Below are 24,332 nucleotides of genomic sequence, written 5' to 3' on the forward strand. Positions count from 1 at the left end.
CAATCTTCTGCAGGATGTCTTTTGCATTAGTCCTCATTAGTAATATGTTTCCCTGTGAGGTTATCTGCCTTCTGCTCTTTATGAACCCTGTTTATAATTTTGCATATTTAACTCCCGTTTTCAAGTGCAAACTTTTTGAGGGCAGAAGCCATTTTTATTTTGTCTTTGCACATGTGCAGTACAGTATAGTGCCTGCTCCTGTCATAGAGTACAAGCTTAATTAACTTAAATGATTTGCTCTGCTTTCTGATAGCCATAGTGGGTTGGGAGGAGATAGAGTGCAGTATTCTTTTACTTTTACTTTCCTTTTTTTTTTTTTTTTTTTTTTACATTCCTTCTCAACTTCATGTCTTTCCTGACTCAGTAGCATGACTTGTGAAGGTCACACTGGTCCTCAGGCTTAGTAAGGATGAGTCAGTCTCTAGGAGTCTCCATCTGTTTATATAATTTATTCTGTGCAAGAAGAGAACAAAATCTACAGAGACTTACTTTTCTCCCTGGTAGTCTACTCTCCACCTCCTTTTTTTATTTCTTTCTTTCATTTATTCTATTTACCATCATTTCTCTAACATGCATATCCTTAGAGAATATTCATTCTTTGTTCCACTAAATCTTTAAAAGAGGAAGGGAAAGTTGTTGGGGACATTGCTAGACAGAATCTGTTAGAGCCATAGAAGAGTTAATTATTAAATTTTCAGTATAAGCATTTACACTTTGGAAAATGCTAAATAAAAATAAATAAATAAATGATAAATCAGGACTTGACATTATCTTGATGATTTTCTACTCAATAAAGTATTGGACAAAATATTAATAAGACAGGTTAAATTTATAATTGTTTCATGAGTATACTTTTTTTTCCAGAGAGATGTTTTTTAAACATTTTTCCAGTCTAACATTTCCTTGTCTAACATCCATTATAAATGTTTGATAGCATGAATTGTCATTGAATTCATAAGGAAATGAGGGCAAACAGTACCTGGAACTTTAGTTGAAAATGCATCTTGAGCATTAGCAGTAAAATATAATACTTCATATAATGTACATATAAACACCACTTTGGAGAGAGTGAAGGACCTAAAGACTGGCAAAAATGTCAGGAGATTTTCTGGCTACTTTTTCAATCTTAGGGAGTTTGTTTGCAATGTACATTTTAGGGATAAAGGATCCAGGCATTCTGAAGTAGTAGAGATTTTATGGAATCCTCTGAAATATAAATAACTATATGTTTATCCTTCTACTGTAAGAAACCTATGTTCAAGTGACATATGTACTATTTTCTAATTATATGGCCATACATGTCATGTTATTTTTCTGAGGCTTAGTTCCATTTTATAGGTTAAGAAACTAATAAGATAAAATAAAATAATAAGATAAATAAAATAATACTGTGCTACTCACCCACCTAGAGTTGATATGAGGAGGTAAATTGTTATATAAATGTGAGCTAAATGATAGGGACATAGCTTGAACAAGATTTCCTGCCTTGCTATAAAAAATATTTTAGGAAGGGAATCCAGAATGGCAATAGTGATAGAGAAAAGCCCCCAGAAGAGAATCTGAATAACCATGTACATTTTCAAAAAAAAAAAAAAGAAAAGAAAAAAGAAAAGAAAAACTGTTGTTTAAACAGACAGTGGATTCTGGGAACCATGGAAAAACTATGACCAGAGTTGGAAATAGAAACACAAGAGATACAAGTAGGACATTTGGAAACACAAACTCCAAGTTGCAATTTGCCTAGGTATAAATCAGAAGACCAAAACTTTTCAAAATAGTAGACAAAAATGCTAAATAATTCCTCTGTCCCAAGTTATAGCATCATGGAGTCCTAGTAAATCTAGGAGAAGGAAGTGATCATCTACTCCACGCCTCTCATTTATAGATGAGAATCCTGAGGTTGAAGAAAGCCTAAGTGATTTCCAAGTGCCTCTGTATCTTGTTCTCCTAAGTCTGGAATGTTTTGTCCCTAAATCTCTCTTCCTTTAAGATGGCACTTTGTAAATAAGACTTTTCCCTATCCCTTCAATTGTTATTACACTCTGCCTTCTTGAATTACATTGTATATAGTCTGTATGTATTTTGTATTTGCTGATGTCTTCACATGATATATTTACCCAGTAAAATGTATGCTCCTTGAAGGAAGGAACTTTTTTAAAAATTTTCATCCCTCACAATTTCTAGGCTCTTCATAAATGTTTGTAGGCTAGTGGGAAAAATACAAGGACTTTTTCTGCTTGTGGAAATAGTCCTCTAATGCAAGAGAAAATAATTGTAGTTGCCCAATATACCTTTTTTCCCCCCAAAGTTGGTTCTCACATTCCAGTCATTTTCTTTGTATTGCCCAGATTATGATTCCAGTACCTGACTTGATTTGAATGTTTATATCTGATTAGAAATCCTGTCATTTGATTAGTGAGCTGGTATTTACTAGATCATTCTCTTCAACTGAGAATAATACAGAAATGGCATGAGCAGTGATGCTGAAATAAGGCAGATGTCTTTGACAGTAATGGGAACACTTAAGTTCCTCCTGTATTTGATAGATGTATTTGTTGATTTCTTTTCCTTTCTATTCTAGGGAGAAAATATCAAAGAGTTTGAGTGTTAGTTATAAGGGACCTTAGAAACCATCTGGTCCAAAACAGACATGAAAAGAATTTCTACTATATCAAATCCAAAAAATACTTGCCAGCCTTGGCCTGAAGGACCTCCAAGAAACAGCAACCAGTCATATTAATAAAAAGATAGGAGCAGTTAATTATCTTAACATAAGCAATGTACAATATCCAGGGTCACTTAGTAGGACAACATGGATGTTTTAAAAGTCATTGTGTATAAATGAGAGAAATGTTCCTATTGGAAAATAAAATGCAAGCATTATATAAAGGCAATCATAATAGCTAGAATTTATATAGTCCCTTAAGATTTGCAAAATCTTATACATATATAATCTCAGCCAATCACTGTATATTAAAATCAATGGCTACAATAAACATGGGAGAATATTAGCATCATAATACCTGTAAATCATTAAAATTTAAAGGGTTGAAATTCTTTATAAAAGTACATGGACAGTTTTTTAGGTTAATTCTCTAGGGCAAGTGTGACAAATATGCACTCATCTTCAAAACTTAGAAAAATTTTACAAGTTTTAGAAAAGTAGTTTATTTATTTATTTATTTATTTTGCTGAGACAATTTGGGTTAAGTGACTTGCCCAGGGTCACACAACTGGGAAGTGTTAAGTGTCTGAGGCAAATTTGAACTCAGGTCCTCCAGACTTCAGGGCTGGTGCTCTATCCACTGTACCACCTAGCTGCCCCAAGTCATTAATTTTTAAATATAAAGTGGACCCTTTGTTACATTGTTACTGACATAAATTCTTAGCTGTCAGGGACTGATGTCTTTACCTCTCTGTAGCAAATGGTTTGCACACACTTAGAAGCATAGTGGGGGAGTGGAAAGCTGATCTAGAGTGACAATTCCAGCTTTAATAGTTCTGGCTATGTGAGCATGAGCTAGTTGCTTAATCTCTCTGAGATCATTTTCTCATTTTTAAAAATGGACATAACACTTGCACTACATATTTCCTGGAGTTGTGAGAATCATACTATGTAAAATGTAAAATACTATATTTAAAAATATATATTATTATGGGATTGTAAGTAAATAGTCTAACAATCACTTCAACCTGAAAGGCAACAAATAGCATTAGAGGAAGAAGAGAAAAAGAAAGAAAAGAAGGAAGAAGAGGGGGAAGTGAAAGAAAAGGAAGAGGAGAAAAAGAAGGAGGAGGAATTTATTTAGAAGTGACAAAGGCTTGGATTCAAATCTTCTCTCTGACACATCCTGACTGTATGACCTTGTGCAATTCCTATAAACTCTCAGAGACTTAGGCCACTCTGTAAAATTATAAGTTTGAAAAATAGTCCTGATCTTCACTAATAGAAGTATTTCCTCATATCAATAGGAGTTTAATAAATGTTTATTGGCTAACTGTATCAATTAAATCACAGGTCCAGGTATATGTGTGTATATTCATATAATTCATATTTTAGAAATATCACATATGTATATGTACATGTACACACACACATACAATATTTGAAAGAAATGTCCCATAGATATAGCCAAAACTATTGATGGTGGCAGCTAGATGGTGTAATAAAGTGCCAGGCCTGGTATTAGGAAAACCTAAATTCAAGTGTCAGTTTTCTCATATGTAAAATGAACTAGACAAGGAAATGGCAAACTAGGTTAGTATCTCTGCTAAGAAAACCCCAAATGAATAGGAGTTGGACATGCTTGAACAACATATATAGATATAGATATAGAGATGATATAGATATATAGATATAATTTTATATAATCTAATATTTTAGAAATGCCCTCTAGAAACAGTCTATGAATTAGATAAGCTGAATTTCTTTTAGCTTGATAGGATTTACCTCATGCAACTGTGTGTTGGGTAGATCCTTCCAGAATGATTTATTTCTCATCTACATTGTTGAATTCTGTGAGTTAGAATAATCACTGTAGCCTCAGAACACCTTTTTTGAAGATAATTTACTACAAAATCCCGATGGATAGTACTTTTGACTGAATTGAGCAATTCCTTTGTTTTCAAGGGAATAATAGTTCAGGAAGTTCTTGTAAAAACAACAGCAACAACAAAAATTTTTAAGATCAGAAATTAGCCAATTTTGTATAGTATGTTTTTTAACTGGAGTTTGTCATGAAAGCTATACAAACAATCCCTCCAGAAAGCTAACTCCAAAGATGTATTTTGTCATGCCAAGGGTTAGTTTATTTAGTAGATTGAGGAATTTATAAAAATCAGCTCTCATTTAGGAAAAGCAGCATGATCTAACTTGATAATGCATTGAAGAAGGATAGAAAGAAGATGGGTACATGATTTCCTTGAAATCAACTACTGTCTTGACAGGCATATATATTTTGCTTCTATCATCATTTTAAGGGCCCTCCTTGGCTTCTCTTAACTTCCAATCTTGTAACAAGATATAGTTCTTGTAGACAGTGTAGATTAATTTCACATTCTTTAATACCTGTGGTAAAAAGGGGGGGTTAGGGAACAGCCAAATGAACAAAAGAATAAACCTCCATATCCCATCTCCAATAAATATAATTAATCCACCTTTCTTTAGAGAGATAAGAACTTTTGAAGTAAAAATCTTCTAAACATCTTCATGAAATTAGAGTAGATGATAAAAAGAAGAAAATTCATTCCTTTTATAACCAAACATTTAGGTTGATAAATGTCATTTAGAAATGTTTGCCTCAAAACCACAGTGTCTGCCAAGTTAATATTTGATTAGTCAGTACTTGCTGCTTGGATGTACAGAATGCCCTAATATAAAGCTTCTTAAACTGTGGGTCATGACCCCATATGGAGTCTTATAACTGAATGTAGAGGTCCCAAAATTATGATTTATTATCAATAAATGTTTGATTTGCATACCTATTTTAGGTACCTATATACCTGGTGTATATACTCAGGATTCTCCTCTCAAAAAGGGCTTTTAAGTAGAAAAAGTTTAAGAAGACAGTAGCCGATCTTCCTGAGTTGTGATGAAAATCACCATCTTCAGTGGGCCAGCTTTTTGGTGGTGAAGCTCTCTGCCTTTAGCAGGGCTAATACTCAGACAACAGGTGCAGAGTCTGTCATGTAGAGCTTATACTCCACAGAGTGCAGGAGAATGCAGGATCATCTCCCAATCATGACCCAGAGCATCTTTTGATGCTCTAGAAATTTTGAGCAGAGTTTCTAACCTGTTTTTGCATCATGAAACCCTCTTTTACCTATGAACCCCTTCTCAGAAAAATGCTTTTAAATACATAAATAAAGTTCATAGGGATACAATGGAAAGCAGTTATATTGGAATAAAGTAATCTTTTCTTTTTAAAGTCCATGAACCCAAAATTAAGAATCCCTGCTTTAAAGGAAAAGAAAAGTTTATTTTAATATATGTATGTTTAAAACAGCAAGACTCGTCTCTATAGTCTACAATTATTATATATGTGCATACTTAATAGGGTGTGCTATGAAGTACTATACTTCACATACTCAAGTTGATCTGTAATCTCATAGATGTAATTATTGCTTCCAGTGATGCAGGTTGTAATATATTTTTGTCCAATCTATGTAGCTTTCACCTATGTTCTTCCATAAGTTTGCCACAGGGGTTTATCCAGTGTTCTATGGACTCTTCTATTTTTCCCAATTTTTCCCCCAAGTTATGTAACAAACAGGCTATCTACCAAATCTAGCTTTTACCATATGACCAACCTATATTCTTTTTTCAATCATACATCTCTTTGATGACATTCTGGGCCCCAGTTTTTCTTCATATTTTCTCTTTTTTATTATATAAGCTGCTCATATCACTAAATACCGTTTTTGTCCTCTGTATGATACTTAATTTGAAATTGTAGTGTCATATAACTCATATTCATAATGACATACTAGTATAATACTAGTATTAGAAATGGGCTTTTTTGAAAGAAATATGGAATAATTAAAAGGCCTCTTCAATCTTCTCAAGTCAATCCAATCTATTCTGCTCCTCTTTAACAATTCTGATTCCAATTTGTTGTCAATTTTCAGTATTGGTAGATACAAATAGATGAGCTCTGTAGACAGTTTTATCTATTTGTTTTTTTTTCCGTATGGGGATGATTAGGCCAAACTCTTTTGGATGATTATGAATTTATTCCAGGTGAATCGACAACATTTAATGGCTTAATACAATTAACATGATGAATATATCACTGTCTACAGGGAATCTCTTTTCAACTTAAACTTTGCTCTGATCTGTTCTATAACAATGACAAATCATGTGTCCTTATTTATACCTTACTTTATGATGACTAGAGGATAATCAATAAATTTATTTCTTTTTTCATGAAATCATAAATCATCCACATGAGAATATTCTCTCTGAGAATAGACACTATTTTACCTTTATTTGTATACTTAACACTTAGCAGATTGTCTAGAAAATAATAAGTGCTTAACAAATACTTGTTGAGTTAATAAATACATGGGACACACTATTAGAAGGGGAGATCTTTAGGCTGAATTTTGATCTATTGAATCATAGGCATTTTTGTTATTACTCGACAGTAAATATGGTGAGACCTTGCATTCTTTATATGTTTTTAATCTATTGTATAATGGTAATAGAATAGTATTATGCAATAGTTTTTTTATTGAATGTCTGCCCAATCCTTACTAATAGCTTCATGACTTTAGTTGCCATTTTCTGTCATATCTCTGGCAAATAAATCTACTATTGACTAAGTCACTTTTTACTTTTTACTTTTGACAATATGACATAATTATAGTGTGTATCTATGCCTTTTTGTTCATCCCTCTACAATTTTTCATCATCAGTTACTCATTTGAATAGGTCTGATGGAGCTGTTTTAATTATATGCCATTATCTTTATCTTATCTTTAGTCTTCTAGCTTTGAACCAACTTTGATCTTTTTTTTTTTTTTTTTTTTTTTTTTTTTTTTTTTTACAAGTTAATAGGCTGATTAGATTTAGGAGTAATTCTCACATAAGGATTTTTTTTCTTGTCAAAATATAGTAAATTGTCCTTTGATGCTATTTGTATAATACTCATCCATTCTTTTCTTGAAAAAATTATTCATCATTTAGAGGTAGGAGGTTTCTGCATAGTCTTTTTTTGGCCTCTCTTATTCTTTGTTCCTGATTCATATTTCCTAATAATTCTTTCTGCAGTGTCAAGTTGCCATTTATAAAAATATATGTTCTTTTTATTTGAAGGGTTTTACTGAGTTCTTTATAGAATGTTTCTGCCTCTTTTATCCTCTCCAAGAGATGTTGGTGAATAAGCCTGATTATTTTCATGGTGGTCTTTTTTTTTTAATAAATGCTCATGAGCATTTCAATATGAAACAATCTAATATTTGATGAAATTGTGTTTCTGAATGCTTTTGACTGCCCAATAAAACTGACTAGTTCAGCTCCATTAATTGTCTCAACCAAGGTAATCTGTGAGCAGTCTTTCTATTTAATTAATTCTCTCTTCTATCTTTTGTTTTCTCTGATAATAAGAATGTTGATTGTTAGCTTTAAGCTCTTCTACTAGTAAGTACATTCATTTGTTGACCATTGAACAAATTATCTCACAAATAGAGATCCACAATTTATTTTAAGTTCATAGATAATTTAAAAACTAGGATTCTCAACATCCTTCATGCCATATTCCATTGTTGCACCTGTCACTGAAAAAAGTACAAGGGGATAACAAAAGACTGAATGGTATTTTTAGTCAATTTTTCTTTGTTTCATAGGTTATCAAGGTTAAAGAATTCATCACCATATTCCAGCCTAAGGTCATAAGATTCTTAGATTCTTCAGAAAGCACATTGTGCCAGGCTCATACTCAAAGCCTTCTTAGCATGATAGAACCTGGCAAAGTTTAAGATGAGACAGTCAATATCATGCTTTGATGAGATGGCGAAAGATTTTGAACAGAAAAATAATGGTAATGCTACTATTCCTTTAGAGGTCTTTATGTTTTGTGCCTTTTGAGATTTTGTATTTTATGCAATAATGTTATCTGATCAAATGAGATGTATGTTCTTTCCTTTTCTACTACTGCTACTCAACACAGTACTAACAATAGTCCCCTTTCTTCTTTGATACTGAATCTTTGATAAGCACAAACATAATTTTATTGACCTTCATACTCATCCTCTGTCTGTAAGGTAATGAGTTACAATGCAAAAGGCATAGAAATTGGAGACCAGACCTAAAGTTTAAATCCTAATTATGATACTTTATGACTATGGGTAAGTCATTCAGCATTTCCATCTATAAAATTAGAGATCAGTTTTTAAAAAAAATTATCTATTGAGTCATTTATATTTTCTGTATTACTCAACAATAAATATGGTGGGATCTTCTATAATAAAAATCTGCAAAATTGGAGGTTGCTATGAGGCACAGGGGATAGAATGCTGAGCCTAACATCAAAACGTCTCATTTTTCTGAGTTCAAATCTAACCTCACACATTTTCTGACTGTGAAACCCTGGGAACCTGTTTGCCCCAGTTTGTCATCTGTAAAATGAGCTAGGGAAAGAAATGGTGTATTTCCATATCTTTGCCTACATGTGATCATGAAGAATTGAAATTATTGAACAACCTTTCTCAAGACTCTTATCGTTTATGATCCTATACCAATATTCTAATCTAGTTCAAATATTAGTTTTTGGATGTCATACTGGAAATATTTAAAACAAGCAAACAAAAAACTTTCTCTAAATTTTAAATTGATTACAACTTTTGTGTTTTCTCTCCCTATGTATGTATCCTAAAAGAAAATGAAATTGTTCTGACAAAATTTTTCGTTCCCAGACTTTGTTCTTTAGTGTTTAGAACTTTACAGTATTCAGGGTCATATTTTGTTTTGATGATTATGTACATTGCTCTTTTTAATCTGATATAATAATTCTGTAAGTTCCTAGTGTACAAAATGCCACAATGTTGACCTCTAAGGAATAATTTTAGATCAAAGAAGCCCTTTGATTTTTTTTATTATACTAAACAAAGCTAATGAGCAAGTTTTTTATTCTTTTATTTTTTAAGATAGTATCTCTAAAATATGAAGTATGAAAACATAATCCACTTAGTAAAATAGAAGTGAATGTATCAAGATGAAAATAACTTTTATATTAATTTCACAAAAAAAAAAACCCAACAAACATGGGAACTCTAGTATGCCATCAAGAAGATTTCAACTGTCTAAGATGAAATTCAAAAGTTCAAGCGTATATTCATTAGACTTGACATCAACTACTGGTGGTTGTCTATGTTGCCTATGTTGCCTATGCTGCCTACTGCCAGGGAGCTTAGTAGTAGAATTGAACATGATGTGGATTCTTAGTATTAGTTTTTTCCCCTTGAGGCAATTGGGGTTAAGTGACTTGCCCGGGGTCACAAAACTAGGAAGTGTTAAGTGTTTGAGGTCAAATTTCAACTCATGTCCTCCTGACTTTAGGGTTAGTGCTTTATCCACTGTACCATCTAAATGCCCCTATATTCATAGTATTGTAAATAGCTATCTTTTTAGTTCTACTCACAAGGGATAACTTGGTATGGCTTTCTTTTAACTTAAAAATGCATTCATTTTTTTTCTATTACTTGAAAATTGTAATAAAAGTCTCATATGAAATGACAGAAGATGAGACTAGTTAATTCCATGATTATTCAAAGATATACACAGTAATGTACCGTTGGTTACATTGAATTGGTCTAACCATTTCAGAAAGAGATCCAAAATGACAGGAAGAAAGTAAGCAAAAATGTCTATATTCTTTGACCCCAAATTCCTATGCATATGTATATAACTGAAGAAGAAAGACTCCAAAATATTTATAGAAGCATTTTTTAAAGGAGCAAAGATATGAATGTGTGTGTGAGGAATAGAAGCCTATCAATTTAGAAATGCTAAAGGAACTATGGAATATAAATGCAATGGAATAATATTAGTGTGCTAAAGAAAATGATGATGATGAATAAAAAAATATGGGAAGTCATATAAACTAATGTAAAGTGAAGTTAGCAGAACCATGAAAATAGCATATATGATGAATACAATAATATATATTAAAGGACAACAAAATTTAATACTGAGAAATTATAATGATCAAGCATAGTTTCAAAGAAGAAATATGAAGTGGCACTTCCCTCTCCTTGTGTTATTGGTGTTGTTTGCAGAGGTGAAAGATATGGAAAACTTTTAAAAATATTTTTGCTTAATTTTGAAAAACTGAGGAAGAAGAGTATGGGAAATTAGGTGATATAAAAACAAAAGACATAACAATTATTAAAATTTTTTAAAGAAATTATAATTCCAGATTACTAGCACCATCATTATCATCATTATTGTCACCATTATTGGTAACAATTATCACTAAAATCATCATCATTATAATTATTGCCATATAGCAAGAGAGTTCTATTTATTGTCTTATTTATACTTTTTCATTTTTTTCTTTCTATGACTATGTTTAAATCAACAATATATATCTTCAGCTAGCTTTTTAATCATCTGACAAGAGAAAGATTTCTCTTCTAAGAACATCCATCATCTAGTGTTTCTCAGCACCTTGTACATTCCTAAATTCAGTGGTAGCCATTCATGATATTGTTATCAGAGAATAGAATCAGATTTATAGGTGAGCTCATAAAACTGTTACCATATGGCTCAGGGAATTTGATTATGTTCTTCAACATTTAGGAAATTCATTGGGACAATGTAGCCTTTGGAAACTAATATAATGTGTTGTCTTCCATATGTGAAGATACTGTTTAATGAGTACCATATGATGAACTCCATGTATATACATACCCTACAATAAATTTTTGGTCCCAGACTGATTTACTCTTATTAACAATTCTATATTTATCCTCCCCCTTCTGTATTTTGGAAATATTAACTGATGAATATCAGCCTAAAACAAACATAATACTGAAGGAAATTTTTTTCTGAAACAAATGTCATGTAATAAATTATGATAACAGATAGGAATTATTTTGGGATTATCCATATTTGCATATTACCATATCAGTAAAGTCTTTTATTTGTATAGATAATTGAGACATAATTGTTTCCTTAAATTATGATTTTTCACTTGTATTAAATGATCTGTATAAAACTATAAAATATAGCAATAGTTGGTATCAAAAAATTCAAGACCTTGCCTAATTTTTAAACAGTTTCAGAATTTAAGCTAATTTGTAGTTATTGACTATTCTTCTTCATTGTTTTTACAGATTAAATTTAGTGTGCTTGATTGGGATGTATATTGTTAGCTTGCCAGTTTTGTGATTTTAGGCAAATCATAATCTCTGAGTCTGTTTCCATGTCTATAAAATGGGAAATAATAGTTTTTACTCTCTGTATTTCACAAGCCAAATGTGAAGGAAAAATGAAGAAGTGCTATGTTACATAACCAGAAAATGCTCTATAAATATAACTTGTTACTTAGCATCATCATCATCATCATCAATCAAAGAAAGTATCCTAGAGAATAACAGTGTGAGTTTTAAAATTCTATCTAAAAAGGCAATGTTATTCAGTTGACATTCTCATGTAGCATGCAAATTGTTCCAAGAAGAGTTGGTCAGTCTGATGGAGATGTGAGCACCACAAGCTCTTTCAGTCTGGCTTTTTTACGGACTACTTTCTATTGTGTTTATATTAGTCTACAGCATTGAATTTTTAGTCTTAATATTTTAATTGTCAGATAAATCAAACTTTGCTGTTCTAGGAAAATGAAATACTCAGTGTTCTAACATTTAGAAGTAAAACACAACCATTTGGCTTCTTAGATAGGCGGGCTAATTTTTTGGCTAATACCCAAATTTTTTCCTCACTAGCTCTTTAATCAAATTTCATCAATTTTCTCCTAGTTTTTGACATAATTTTCTTTCTCCAAAAACCCTCAGTTCATGCTTTCAGTATTTTATAATTACAACATCCTTGATTTTCTGTTCTTTTCATTCTGATCAATTCCACTATTTTTTTTAATAACCCAAGTGCTTTGTGTAGTAGATCAATCATAATATATAGTAAACAGTAAAAAAATAAAATTAAGAGGTGAGAGAGGAATACATTGGAAGAAAAAGAAATGGAGAGAATAAGTGTTGTAAATTATCTGCCATAAAAGAGGCAAGAAAAAACCTTAACAGTGGAGAGGAAGAAGGAGAATAAGGGGGAGTAAGTGAACCTTACCCTCTTCAGAATCGGCTCAAAGAAGAAATAACATTCACTCTCAATATGAGTTTAGAAGTCTATAACTCCCCAGGAATATAGGAGGGGGAGGCAAAACAAGAAAGGGAAAAGATGATAGAAGAGAAGGAATGTTAAGGGTGTTCAGTTAAGGTGTTAAGAATGTTAAGGTGATCAGTAGCAAAATGCATTTGAGGAAGCCAAAGTGAAAGGCGATAATAGAATAAACTGGGGGAGAAATACACTTAGCAATAGTAATTATAAAAAGAATTTTTGAAGCAAATTTCTCTAAAGGCCTTATTTCTCAAATGTATTTGGGAACTCAATAAAATTTATATTTTAAAAAAGAGCCATTCCCCAACTGATAAATGATCAAAAGATATGAAATATATTCAAAGGATGATAAAATTTGACTTAATAATAATAATACTATTAGGCATGAATTCCAAGAGATTTTTAAAAAAGGAAAAAGACCTGTATGTATGAAAATATTTATAACAGCTCTCTTCTCAAAATAAAATGGAAATTGAGGGGAAGCCCATTAATTGGGGAATGGCTGATTAAATTGTGGTAGGTGATTATGATGGAATATAATGATGAGCAGGATGCTCTTAGAAAAACCTGGAATATCTTTCATGAACTCAAACAAAGTGAAATGTACTGTATATAAGATAATAACCATGTTGTGGGACGATCAACTGTGAACGACTTTGCTATTCTGAGCAATACAACTGATCCATGATTACTCTGAAGGACTTATGAAAAAAATGTTATCCATACTCAGAGAAAGAACTTTTTGTGTCTGAATACATTTTTTTTAATAATCTATTTTTCTTGAGAGTTTTTTTTTCAGGGGGGAAGTGGAGGAAAACTATGTTTTCTTTCACAACATGACTTTTATAGAAATGTTTTGCATATGTAGTTTCTTAATGGGGGTGGAGGTGGAGAGGAACAAAGAAAATCTGGAACTCATTGTTTTAAAAAACAAATGTTTAAAAAATTGTTTTAAATGTTACTGGGTAAAAATCAAAATATTAAATAAGAAATGTGTTACAAAACAACATCCAGTTCTGGAAGAACCCACCTGCTGAGTGAAATTACATGAGTGTCCCAAGGAGCAACTTTGTTCTTGTACTCTGGTATAAGCTTGAGGACAACTCATTCACACAGAAAGAAAAATAATTCCAATAAATCTAGCTTAACATAAAGAAAAAAATCTCTCATCTTTAAAAATTCATTTTAAAGACAACCACAACCGAAGAAAGAATATTTTACATTTAGTTCATTTTTGGTTAAATCTTACAAGAATTTTGATGTCTCAGGGACACCTCTCACAACACTAAACTTTAAATAAAAGCGCACACAAACATCCTTTAAATTCAAGATTACATTGTTCAAAATCATATTAATTGTCACATTATAATGGGGATGTATCTGGATTGTGACTTGAAATTTCAAGCTTTGTTATGGACTTGCTTTGTGACTATGAACAAAGAAGTCTCAGTTCTACTTCAGCATTATACTAGATGCTCAGGTACAACATAAATAAGTTTATTATTTGATACTACAGAACAAAACTTACAATTTAAGCTGGACTCTCAATGCCTTGTATATGACTTTTAAATTTAGAGAAAAATGAAAAAATCACTGATATTTAAATAGCACTTTAAAGTCTGCAAAATGTTCTACATATATTATCTCACTTAAGCCTTACAGCAAATCTATTATTATCTGTATGTATTACTACTGCAATTTACATATTGAGAAACTGAAGCTTAAAAAGTTTAGTAGCTTAGATTAAAATATCCATACCCTTTAACACAGAGACTCCAGAAATACCTCATATGTATCAATATATTTATAGCAATACTTTTTGTTCAGCAAATACTAGGAACAAAGTAAATACTCACTGATTGGGGAATGGCTAAACAAATTGTGGCATATAAATGTAATAGAATATTACTAGATGAGCTGTAAAAAATGATGAATGTGATGAATACAGAGAAGCATGGAAAGATTTACATGAACTTATAGAGAGTGAAGTAAATAAAGCTAAAATTACAAAATGACTATAATTAAATAAATGGAAAGAATAGAAACACAAACACACAAAATCATAAGCAAATTTTCTAAAATTATAAAGAACAAGCATGATTCAAAAGAAAAGATGTGAGAAGACATTTCTACTCCCTCCTTTGTAGAGGTAGAAGGTCCCCAAGTGTTGCACATTGCACATATTCTCAATTTTTTAATGTATTGAGATGTTACACTAATGTTTTCTTCTTTTTCTGTCTTAAAAATTTTTAGTTATATAGTATGGCTTTCTGGGAGAGGGGGAGAGAGGGGCACTGGAGAAAATCATGATGATGATAAACAAAAGTCAACAGTGAAACTTTTTTTTTGTTGTTTAGTAACTTGTTCATTGTTGTGTAATAAATTCCTAGTCTCCCTTATTCCAAGTTTTAAAAAAATGTGCTTATTACTTCAAAAACATGATTGTTAAAATATTTTAATTTTATGGGATAAAAGAAGCATTTTTATAACAGTACAATAATAATTTTAAAATGATGATTACATGTGACACGGTAAATCTAATGTGTTGTTCCTTTCAGATATACAACAAATTATCATGTTAATTTTCCCTCATTTTTTCTCCCTCACCGAAGATTTCAAAAACTATGATTTCATTGGATGGTTATCACCTTACTTTCACACATTACAGCATCTCTAGGCCTTACCAAAAAAATCAATAGCTGTTCTGGTCAAAAAATATTGAATTATCCAGTGAGTAACCATCTGATGATGAGCTTATCCAAATTTAATTAGACTCACTGGACCCTAACCTTCAAGCTTTTGTAGGTACAGAGATCCCACCAAACGTTGTGTGGCCTCTGAGAACCTCAAATCACCTCAGGGACACAATGAGTCATCAGAATAGGATTTCAATGGAAGATCACTTTATTGCCATTTCCAAAACAACCCTAGAAATTTTAAAATTACTTTTTCTAGGGTTAAATGTTCCATTAAATTTTCTGAAAAAATATGAATTCTTGATATGATGACCAACACAAGGAGGTCAGCTTCATGACTTGAACAATATTCATCTGCTACAAAAAGCCTGTGTTCTACTTCTTTCCTAATGCAAGTGCTGAAATGAGATTAATATTTTTTTCCTGAAAACCATAAATTACATTTCCTAGGGTAAAGGTTTTCCTGCTTAATGGAATTCACTTACTGAAAATTTATTGCCCTGTCATACAAAATTTCTAACACTGATAACACTGGTTTAATGGCTTCATTTAATGGACAGTTCTAATCCTAGCTCTCTAGTGAGCAGTCCAGTGGCAGTAGACAAATCTCAGTTTCAATGTATTGAGTTTAATCCCACACTTCATCTCCATGTAATTCAGTCCTGGCTTGTATCCTTCAGCTGGAATGATTTGAAAAGGCATGAATGCACACGAACAAAGATGCACAGATCTATATAGACATCTTTTCTACATTAGATCTTTTAACCTTACATGACCTTTCTTTAGCACTGCTTATAGCTTACAAAGCCTTTGGGTCCATTTTGTGTCTCTATTCTTGGCTTTATTAGGTGCTAAAACAATATGCATAATCACTAATTCAAGTGCTTTAACCAAAGGGCCAATTCCTAAAGGAGATCTTAGGATGCATTAAAAAATATGTCCTTTATACCTTAACATCAAAATTATTCACTTCTCTTGAGAAAAACTAGAATGATGAAAGGGCACAGTGATCTCAATCCATGAACATTTATTAAGCATCTATGATGTCCCTAATCCTAATAACACTAATAAATGCACAGATTTGGAGAAAGTTGTGTTTTAATTTTTCTCCATAATTCTCTAGGGAGGGTCATACAGCTAGTTAATTTTCAAGGGGCAGGTATGTATTAATTATTTGAATATTAACATTAAAAATACATTCATGTTGATAAAGAATTGTTAGGGTCCATTGTAGTTAGGGACAGATTATTAACTAGTATCATAGACTGTTGTTTATTCAGTAATTTCAATCACATTTTACTGTGACCCCATATTGGGGTTTTCTTGGCAAAGATTCTGGAGATCTTTGCCATTTCCTTTTCCAGTTCACTTTTACAGATGAGGAACTGAGAAAAACAGAGTTAAATGACTTGAACAGGATCACATAGCTATAAGCATCTGAGGCCAGATTTGACCTTATGAAGATAAATCTTCCTGATTCCAAGTCCAGTGATCTATCTATTGGGACACCCAGCCACCCCTATCATGGAATAAGGTAAGATAAAGCATTTGGAAACTGTAACATGTGCAAAGTGTTATTATTGTTGTTTTTAAAAAACACCCACTTTTTTCATAAAACTTTTTTATAAGAATAGTGCAAAATCTATCAGAGAATTTCACATTTTGTGAAAAGGACAGTGGACAAATAAATATAATCTTTCTCAGAACAAGAAGAAGAAATGAAAGCAATGGGGGAGAGAGGATGGTCAGTTTCAGAGAGTATTTTACAAAATGTCTGTCTAATCAAAAAGACATGTATCTTTGAGAGTAATTCTCTTTCATTCCAGAATAACAAAGCATTCACCTCTGCAGTCTATCACTATTTTGTAGACTGAAAACACATATGGGGCCAAGGAAAAATAGGTAAGATAAGACAAGAAAGCAAAAAAAGGGAGAGAAAAGTATTAATTTCTATTGTAAAGTGGTCAGTCTCGAAAGGCTTTTACTTTAAAAAGAAAGAGTGAGTTTTATGTATGTTTGATAAGATAGGTCAGGCTGACAATGATTTCTGGGTAGAAAACAATGCTAATTAAATCCCTAGGAAAACAACCCAGCTGGGTGACTAATGCAGAACTGATTTAGAATCTGCAATGTGTTCTGTACCTACATGTAGACAAGAAGAGAGGCTAGGATCAGGCATTCCAAGGATGACATTCCAGTGATTAGGAAAATAAGAAAGGAAAAGGCTAGATGCAAAATGATAGTTCAAAGAATCAGGACTAAGTCTGAAATACAAAGAGCAAAAGAGGGGGTTGTTTGTTTTTTTATTTTTGTGGGTTGATTTTTGCTTTGTTTTGTTTGGACAATTTGATATTCAGAAACTCCTGCAGCTGACCTGAATTACTCAGAATGGCTAGCTGCATTATTCATCATACAATAGTGCAAACATTTATGTATTCATTTATTAATAAGCTTGACACCTAGCTTTTGCTGCTACATCATTTCTCAGTTCATTGCAGTTTCCAGTTTGAAAGCCTATACTAATGTCATTGATAGAATTATAGAATGTCAGAGCTGGAAGAGACCTTGGAAATCATGTTTTACTTCTATCCTCCTACTCCTCCCTTCATTTTAGGGATGTGGAGATTGAGTAAATAACTGCCCAAGAAACAGAGGGAAATTTAGTAACAGAGTTGAAAGGGAACCTCAGTTCTTTGGATAATCATTTGAGTTTTCTTTTCCACTACAACAAACAATTCAAACTCTACAAGGGTAAGGGCTGCATTTATTTCACTTGCTTGTACAGGTCCCAGCAAAGTAGCAACATCCAAATATCCAAGGGCATTTCTAAAGAGCCTAATTGTACAGTGATGTTTCATTGGGCTTCATCCCAACATTCCTAAGACAACTGAATAAGGGAACATTTCAATAGTAAATAAAGAAATATTATGTAATATATCTGCTGCTGCGAGTGATTAACTAGGAGTTCACCAATCACCTATTCAAAATATCATTTTTGTTTTTGTTTTCTAATTTTCTTTGTCTTGACAACTTTAGACAGTTAAGGTCTGGTGGTCCAGAAATAAGAGAAGAAATGTATTGATATCAATTTTCAGCAATAGGGCAATTTGCAAGTCTTGTCCTTATGCAAATACAGTTGCAGCAAAATGAGAAATACATGCTGCGAAACTATAGTTCAAAGTCACATTGAACTCTGGTTCCTGGCAATAAGTATGGCTGAAGGTGGGAATCTGAATGCACAATGCCGTTTATTTCTCTGCACTGCAGAAAGTTTTATCCAAATGTGCTTGAATAAGACCTTAATCATATAGGATGCTGACTTTCCTGTTGGCAGAATAGTAAACCACATTGTCAATTATGTATCAAAAGCATGTTCTGAAATCCATTAGACAAAAAAAGAAATGTGTAACCTACAGCACCTTAAATGCTATGTGGTGCATACTCATAGGAAATAGGGCCGAGTTTTAAGAATTTTTCAATTGATCTCTCTATTGCCGAATAATTAAGCAAACACAGCCTTATTGCAGAGCTAATACAAGTGGACATGTTCTCAAAAGATGTTGTTTAGTTGTTTTTAGCCATGTCTGACTCTTCATGATTATCTTTTGGGGGGTTCTTGGCAAAAATACTGGAATAGTTCACCATTTCCTTCTCTAACTCATTTTACAGATAAGGAAACTGAAGCAAAGAAAGTTAAGTGATTTGCAGAGCGTCACACAGCTAGTTAGTAACAGGCCAGATTTGAACTCAGGAGGAAAAATCTTCTTGTTTTCAAGCTCACTACTCTTTCTACTGCACCATTTAGCTGCCCTTTGTTCTAGAACATGGGCTCTCTACTGGGATACTTATGTTGAGGAATGGCAGAATTCCAAGCAGAAATCTCTGCAGTTCTTGGGTGGTTTTAAACTATATTAAAGAACCAGCTATGATGGTGTACCTACACCTGAAGAGGCTGAGGGTGATGGATTGCTTAAGTTTGGGAGTTCTGAATTGCAATAGGACTAAAGTTTATTTGGTATATGCAGTAAAGTTCTGCACAGATACTGTGTGCCTCTGCAATTGCAGGGCCACCAGGATGCCTACAGCAAGAAGAATTAGCACAGATGGACAATGAAGCATGTCAAAGCTTCCATAACAATCACTGTTGATTTAGCCTGCAAGTGACTCCTGTTTTTTTCCAGTCTGGGAAAGATAGGGAGATCCAGTTTGAAGAATAAAATGCATTGTAGCAATGGAAGTTTAGAAGACATTAAAGATGGGAACAATGATTCTCACTGATGTAATTTCATCTCTCTATAATATTTTAAATATATTCTCTCTCATCTCCACCCAATCTGGATTAGAGGCCAGAAGAATAGAAAGAGAATAGTATTATGGAGTCTCATGCTCATTCAATGACCTATTGTTCTAACTTCTACTTGTCAATTGTTGGGGGAGGCACCATCCAATCTGTAGCTTTGTATTAACTGCTAGTTAACATGTATACATCATGTATAGGCAGTTAGGAAAGAACTAAGCTTTAGTGATCCTTCCTTTTTTGCCTTCCTGGACCAATCAAATTGTCTTTATCTCATTATGAAAGTTACCAATAAAAGCTGGCTCCATCTTGAATCCCTTCTGAGCTCTAGTGATCAACCTTGGTACTCTGACCTTCTCTTAATAAACATTTAATTCTCTTTGTCCTGAGTTTTGTCTTGTTAATCAGCATGAAAGCCCAAACAAAGAATTTTTCCAAATTTAGAAGAGAGTGGGAAACAGAGAGCTTGAATGATTAATTTATTGTCAACAATAACCTGTAGATTAAACTGCTTAAACTTTAATGCTAACAAATCAAGAGTATATTTTTTTCAAAAGTATTTGGAAGGGTATATTAATTTTTGCATAGGCTAGAAGATAATAATTAAGCAAGTCAATTGGCCAAAGAAGAAAATAAACAGAAATCTTAAGTGACTTTGAGTGTTTTTCTAAATGGATTTTGTACCAGTAAGATTCTCAGTAATCAAGCTAACTGCTTTCAATAATGTAAATGGCCAAACTCTTCACCTGGCATAGCTCTGATTAATCACTCCTGTGAAAAATAAATAAATAAATAATTGGGGGGGGGAACTTATTTAAATTTCAGCTAATTTTAAATTAATACAAGGAAGTAAGGAAGAAAAGTTTGCTCTCTTGTTTTAATGCTCTCTTGAAACATATTTTAGCTCTCTAAGAGAAAAAAAATATGTGGCAGTATTTCAAGAAATTGGATTGTAGTGTTTATTAAAAACAACAATTGCTTTTGTTTATATAGAGCATTCATACACCTTTCTATCCAATGAAATGTAAGCTCAAGAAGGGAGGAAATGTTTCATTTTTATCTTTGTGTTCAGAGCCTACCAAAGTTCCTACTATGTAATAGGTGTCTGATAAATGTTTGCTAATTGATTACCTTACAATTTGTAAAGAATTATGTGATTTGTGAAGTGCTTTGCCAACATTTTTCCACATTATTTAAGGATTTGATCCTCAAAATCACCCTGCTAGCTAGGTATTGGAAGTATTAACTCAACCTGATTGATGAGGAAACTAAGGCTCAGGATAGGCAGAGTTAGAACTTAATGCCAAGTGTTTTCCTGATTCAGCTACAGAGTAGAAGTGTTATTTTTTCTGCTATGATAAGTGGAACCCTGTAATGTCCGGGCTAGCTTTCTGGAGATCCTCCGAGGGGCCTTGGTCACAGCAGGATAGTCACCACGAGGATGGTCAGGAATAGAGTCTAAAGTCTTTCTTGTCTCCTTCACAATCTGTCTCCTTCACAGTCTGTTCACTCTGACTGACTGACCCAGTCCCCAGTTCTTTCAGCCCTTAAATACCCTATTACAATTACATCATTACAGCATACTGAGTATATGCCAACTACAGTATTCAAACTAGAGTGATTATATCATTATATCATACTAGATATATGTGAACTAGAGAACCATTATCTCATCAATTCCACTGAGTAAACACCTTGTTGTAAGAGTCCTTGTTTCAAGTTCTCCAGAGTTCCTTCCCTCTACAGAACCCCATTGCCTTCTCAGAAATAATGAAAACTACTTAAGTTTGTCACTATTATTCTTGCTCTACATTGTGATGTTTGCTAGGATTATTTAATCATTACTGGTCAGATGATAAGGTCTCAATTTTATTTTTACTCAGCTAAAATTCTATTGCAATTCAATTATCACCTTTAATTTCACTGTATTTTTTCCTAATTAGATAAAACAATTCACTTGGGGTTTTTATTGTTATTTACTAATGTAATAGCTGATAGATTCTAATGTAATGCAGTCAAATGGGATGATCACCTCCTCTTCTTGATACTAATTTTCCTCATTTGTTCTCATACTAGAATCTAAGGCAAAAAAGTTACATTTTATTTCTTTATTACTAAAATTGTAGTATCTTTCATTAATCAATTAGTTCTGAGTCCCCATACAAATTTAATAAATATTATTTATTTAACAAGCTAAGGAAATTTTCCTCTTTATAAACTTTTTTTCTATATAAACCTTTTTCCTACTCCATAAATTTTTACTTTTTCCCTCTCTCCTTCTGTCTTTCTCTCTGTTACTGTCTCTCCTCTTTCTCTCTTACTCTCTCTCTCTCTTCTCTCTCTCTTTTCTCTCTCTTTTTTCTCTCTCTCTTTCTCTTCCTCTCTCTCTTTCTCTCTCTCTCTCTCTCTCTCTCTCTCTCTCTCTCTCTCTCTCTCTCTCTCTCTCTCTCTCTCTCTCTCTCTCTCTCTCTCTCTCTCTCTCTCTCTCTCTCTTTCTCTTTCTCCCTCCCTCTCTCTCTTTCTCTCTCCCCCCTCCATATACAAATATGTATGCACACATATAGGTACACAAAAACACAACCAAGCCCCCAATCTCCAAGACTTAAATAAATATCTAGGTGTTTATAATATTTATTGATAGTGGAACCAAGAATTAAAACAAAGGTATGAATTATTTTTCACTTTCTATATCAAGTATCTCATCCCTCTAGTTCAGCCTTCACCCTTTCCCCTGCCCCTCAATCAATGCATTCCAGTTTTCTCTACTATCTCCATGATCAAATATACTTAAAGTCATTAAAGTCATTCTTGATCACCTTTAATGATAGTTTCTTTCTTCCCTCTTTATTATCTTAAATTTGTCATATAGATATATAATCTTGTCATTTTGCTTATTTTAAATCCTTTTAGACTATGAACTTCTTAAAGACAGAGACTGTTTTTGTGAGCCCTGTGGTTAGGATAACATTTTCTGCATAGTGGGTGCTTAATAAATGCATGTTGACTTTAGTTGTGAGAAAAATTACAGTTAAAATTAGCCTTTATCATAATTTTATTAGCTGACTTCTCAATTTTGGAAACCCAGTTCTACCATTTAGTTTTCTCAAGAGAGCAATTAAAATCTTTTTTAAAAACTATTCTTCAAATTGGTTTTAAATTAGTGATCTCAGGAAAGTTATCTCAGTCCTTGTTCTGACATTTCTTCAACCCATGATGGTCTGCAGTCTCTCTAGAATTAAAGTTAAACTTTCAGAGTTCAGACTTAAGGAGAAGGCACTAGCAGTAAAACAAAGGAAAGAGGTCTTTTAGATTAATTAGAAGGTTATTATAAGAGTCCAGATGTAAAATGAGAAGGGATTGCTTAAGGGTGGTGACTGCAAGTAGAGAAAAGAGGACATAGATTATAAAGGTAGAAATTTCAGGACAGTACTTGGCAACAGATTGATTATGTGTGTTAAGTCAGGATGAAAAGTCAACAATGACACCTAGCTTGTGATCCTTGATGATTGTAAAGATGATAGTGCTCTTTAGAGTAATAGAAATGTTGGGAAGAGAGGTAATGATAATGAGTTCAAGTCTGGATATTTTGAGCTTAAGATATCTATAAGACTTTGAATTTGAGATGTCCTAAATATCCAAATGAAAATGTTATACTGGAAGTTACAGCAAATAGATCTGAAAATCACAAGCACAGAGCTGATAATTGAGTCTATAAGAGCTGATGAGATTAATAGGAGTTTCATTGATATTACCAATATATTATTATTATTTATTATTACTTTATTCCAAAAAAGTCCTCTCTTACAATGAATCACTATTGTTTATTCATGTACTTGGATTCTCAAAGGAAATGCTACATTAACATAAACTTTGATTCTACATAGTTGAAAATGTTTCTAGTACAGGCCAGTGACAAATAGTGTCTGTTTGAGAACTGACTAAATTTGGAACAGTTAATCATCAATTAGTCAATGAATATATATATATATATATATGTATATATACATATATATATACATACATATATTTTTTCTTTTTCTCACAACAATTTATGAAACTTGGCTCATATGTGGAAAAGAGTTGTAATCTTTATTAGTGAAAGGAGAATTCATAATATTGAAATAATGGATTCTTGAAGCATTGAATTTATTAATCTGCATGCAGTAACTAATTTCAAGGGTGGTTAAATTTAATGTCACAACCTTTCTTAATTGTCCTTGACAGTTCAAAGAAGTCATCCAGAATTGAGATCAAAGCAGGCAAAGGCGATATCTAGAAAGAACCAAATGAATTAGCAAAGAGCTCACTGACAGAAACTAGCAACAAAGTCATCAACATTTCAAAATCAATAAACAGTCCTCAAGTTTATGGTAGGCCATCAAGTTTTAATTTCTGATTTTATATTTTCTTTGCTCGAGGCTTTGGGTTCTAGCTAAGTTTTTATTGATGCATGTTCTTTGGATGTCAACTACCTTGTTCAAACAAGATACAT

The 24,332-nt window shown here is 32.6% G+C and overlaps 1 protein-coding gene and 1 long non-coding RNA gene across 2 annotated transcripts in view; one reads left to right on the forward strand and one right to left on the reverse strand.

Annotated features, from left to right (window-relative positions):
• LOC141559671 (uncharacterized) overlaps positions 1 to 24,208 on the forward strand; it is a 65,970-nt gene extending 41,762 nt beyond the window's left edge. The window contains exon 3 of the long non-coding RNA XR_012487520.1: positions 24,065 to 24,208. This is a non-coding gene — a long non-coding RNA (uncharacterized LOC141559671). The remainder of the gene's footprint in view (positions 1 to 24,064) is intronic.
• Positions 1 to 24,332, reverse strand: part of TANK (TRAF family member associated NFKB activator) — a 513,112-nt gene that overhangs the window by 477,189 nt on the left and 11,591 nt on the right. The window lies entirely within an intron of this gene.

This window comes from Sminthopsis crassicaudata, chromosome 3 (genome assembly GCF_048593235.1).
Source record: "Sminthopsis crassicaudata isolate SCR6 chromosome 3, ASM4859323v1, whole genome shotgun sequence".
NCBI classification, from domain to species: Eukaryota; Metazoa; Chordata; class Mammalia; order Dasyuromorphia; family Dasyuridae; genus Sminthopsis; species Sminthopsis crassicaudata.